The sequence below is a fragment of the Octopus bimaculoides genome, chromosome 22 (assembly GCF_001194135.2).
Source record: "Octopus bimaculoides isolate UCB-OBI-ISO-001 chromosome 22, ASM119413v2, whole genome shotgun sequence".
In the NCBI taxonomy this organism is placed as follows: domain Eukaryota; kingdom Metazoa; phylum Mollusca; class Cephalopoda; order Octopoda; family Octopodidae; genus Octopus; species Octopus bimaculoides.
In genome coordinates this window covers 16,841,687-16,844,494 of record NC_069002.1, presented here as the reverse complement: position 1 = coordinate 16,844,494, position 2,808 = coordinate 16,841,687, and the positions used below count along the sequence as shown (strand labels likewise).

The following is a 2,808-nucleotide window of genomic DNA, read 5'->3' as shown; positions in this document are numbered from 1 at the left end:
TACTTGTATACGTGATGTGATGTATGTTTGTATATATATGCATACATATAATATATATATATGTATATATGTATGTACGTATGTATGCATAACTGTGAGTGTACGTATATGTGTGTATGTATGTATTGTGTGCTTTATGTATTACTTTGACTTATATCATTCTTCACACTCACGCACACACTCACCTGTATACTCGTACACACACACACACACACACACACACATACACACTCGCGCACGCACATGAATATAATTTTCACGACATGACCGATATTAAAGTAAAGTACTGATTGTAAATAATATTCCAGAAATATGCCATAATGAGGGAATATCGATTAAATTTGCCGCAGAATTTCACTGGTACTCAGAAATAATAATAATAATAATAATAATAATAATGATAATAATAATAATAATAATAATAATAATAATAATAATAATAATAATAATAATAATAATTTCAAGATTTGGCACAATGCTAATAATTTCAAGAGAAGGTGTTAGTCGATTATACTTTGCTAATCCTTTGGATTTTTACTTAAATCCTTAGAAATGGAAGTTGAAGACATCAGGGATTCCCAAAGTAATTTTGCAGTGGAAACTTTTATACAATTTCTCAAAATATCACGGCGCCTAAACCTAATTCTCAAGGCCCCTCCCCCACCGATCTAATTTTATTAAAACTAATAAAGCAAAAATTGCTTATTCATATATAAAAATATACTTCCTTTATTTTGAAAATTACGAATAGCTTTTCATTCTATGACATGTTTCAGTCATGCGCCTCCGGCCAAGTTGCAGCACATATGTTCCTAAATATATGTTTTTTTCGGGAATTCCATGTTGAGAAAAACCAAAATATTTATTTCTAAAATATTGACATTGCCAAGATTAAATAAATAAATGTCATCACATCCAGTTGTAACACAACATTAAGATGTGTCATATTCTAACGGAATATAAAAGTACACAAAACTAAGATGGACCCAACATGGTCGCTCGACTGCTAGAAACAACAGAAAAAAATGTCCCACGAATCGCTTGTATTTCTACAACATGATGGAAATTGTCGACCTAGCAGTCGATATAAATTCTATACAAAGTACAAGCAAAATCGACGAGAGGGTCAGGACAGGAATGACGAGACCGTTTCTTGATTTTAAATCTGTTTGAATAAACACTGATACGGAGATTCCGTGTACTCTATTTTCCGTCTCTATCATTTATTTCTCTTACACACATACGCGCGCGCACGCACACACACACACTCATATTATATACATACATACTTACATACATATATCTGCATATATATATATATATATATATATATATATATATGTGTGTGTGTGTGTGTATAGACATATACATATGTATGTACATATATGAGTGTGTGTGTTTCTATATGTATATATGTATATATATGTATATATATATATATATATGTCTGTATGTATAATTATACATACAAATACATATATATATATAAACACGCACACACATGTATATATATATATATATACATATATGCATATATTTACACTCACACACACACACACATATATATATGCTTGAGGCATTATTGTATAGTAATGCCCTTATATAAATTATATGTGTGTATATGTATATATATATGTGTGTGTGTGTGTGTGTCTGTGTGTATGTGTGTCTGTGTGTGTGTGTGTGTTTAGGTATGTATATGTATATCTATCTATCTATCTATCTATCTATCTATCTATCTATCTATCTATCTATATCTATCTATCAATATATATATATATATATATATATGTATCTTTTATATCTTTTATATAGTTTCAGCTTAGAGCTGCGGCCATGCTGATGCACCGCCGTATATATATATATATATATATATATATATATATATATATATATATATATATATATATATATATATATATATATATATAAGTTAGTTTGAGAGAATATATTATCCGGGCGGATACCGCATTAGCCCTCAGTTGAGTTCCAATCAACGGCTGAACACAACGATCAGTGTCCACAGTTAGTTGTGAATTCTCCGCGAATTCTTTCGATTGGTAATATTGTGTGCTCCATGCTGGACTGTAAAGATTGCCTGATGAAGCTGCACCGACAATACTACAAAGTTGCATTTGCAACTGAGAGTAGCCGTGGCGGTGGAAACTCGTGTATGTCATTATAACGTGTCGTATGTAACTATAAAATAAATTTTGTGGACGTACAAGCCGCCATATTTTTCATCATTATTAATATTAAAACACACGATCGCGCGCATGCACACAAAAAACACACGTGCGTGCATGCACACACATACACACACATGCATAAATATATGCATAAATGAAAATATTATGGCAAAGGAATAAACGATTATCTTAGCTTCGGGCTGTTTCTGCTAAATGACAAAGTGGACTCATAGTCGAATGTCTGAGTAACACCGATAGCTTCAGGTTGCACTTCATGTTGCTTATTTCTTTGTCACATTATTTTCTAATTACCGCTGTGTACTTGGTTAATGATTCGTTTTAAAGAATATGTATATTGAGCCTTACCACCAGGTTATTAGTCTCGCAATGGAATCTGTGTGTGTGTGTGCATCTGTCGGTCTGTCAGTCCATCCATCCATCCATCCATCCATCCATCCATCCATCCATCCATCCATCCATCCATCCATCCGTCTCTCTCTCTCTCTCTCTCTCTCTCTCTCTCTCTCTCTCTCTCTCTCTGAATACATACATACATACATATATATATATGTATTCCGTTTATCATTTTGCCTACGTTTTTTTGCTACGTCCTGTACCC

The 2,808-nt window shown here is 32.5% G+C and overlaps 1 protein-coding gene across 2 annotated transcripts in view; it reads left to right on the top strand.

Moving 5' to 3' along the window:
• LOC106872625 (homeobox protein ceh-22) overlaps positions 1–2,808 on the top strand; it is a 116,482-nt gene that overhangs the window by 811 nt on the left and 112,863 nt on the right. The window lies entirely within an intron of this gene.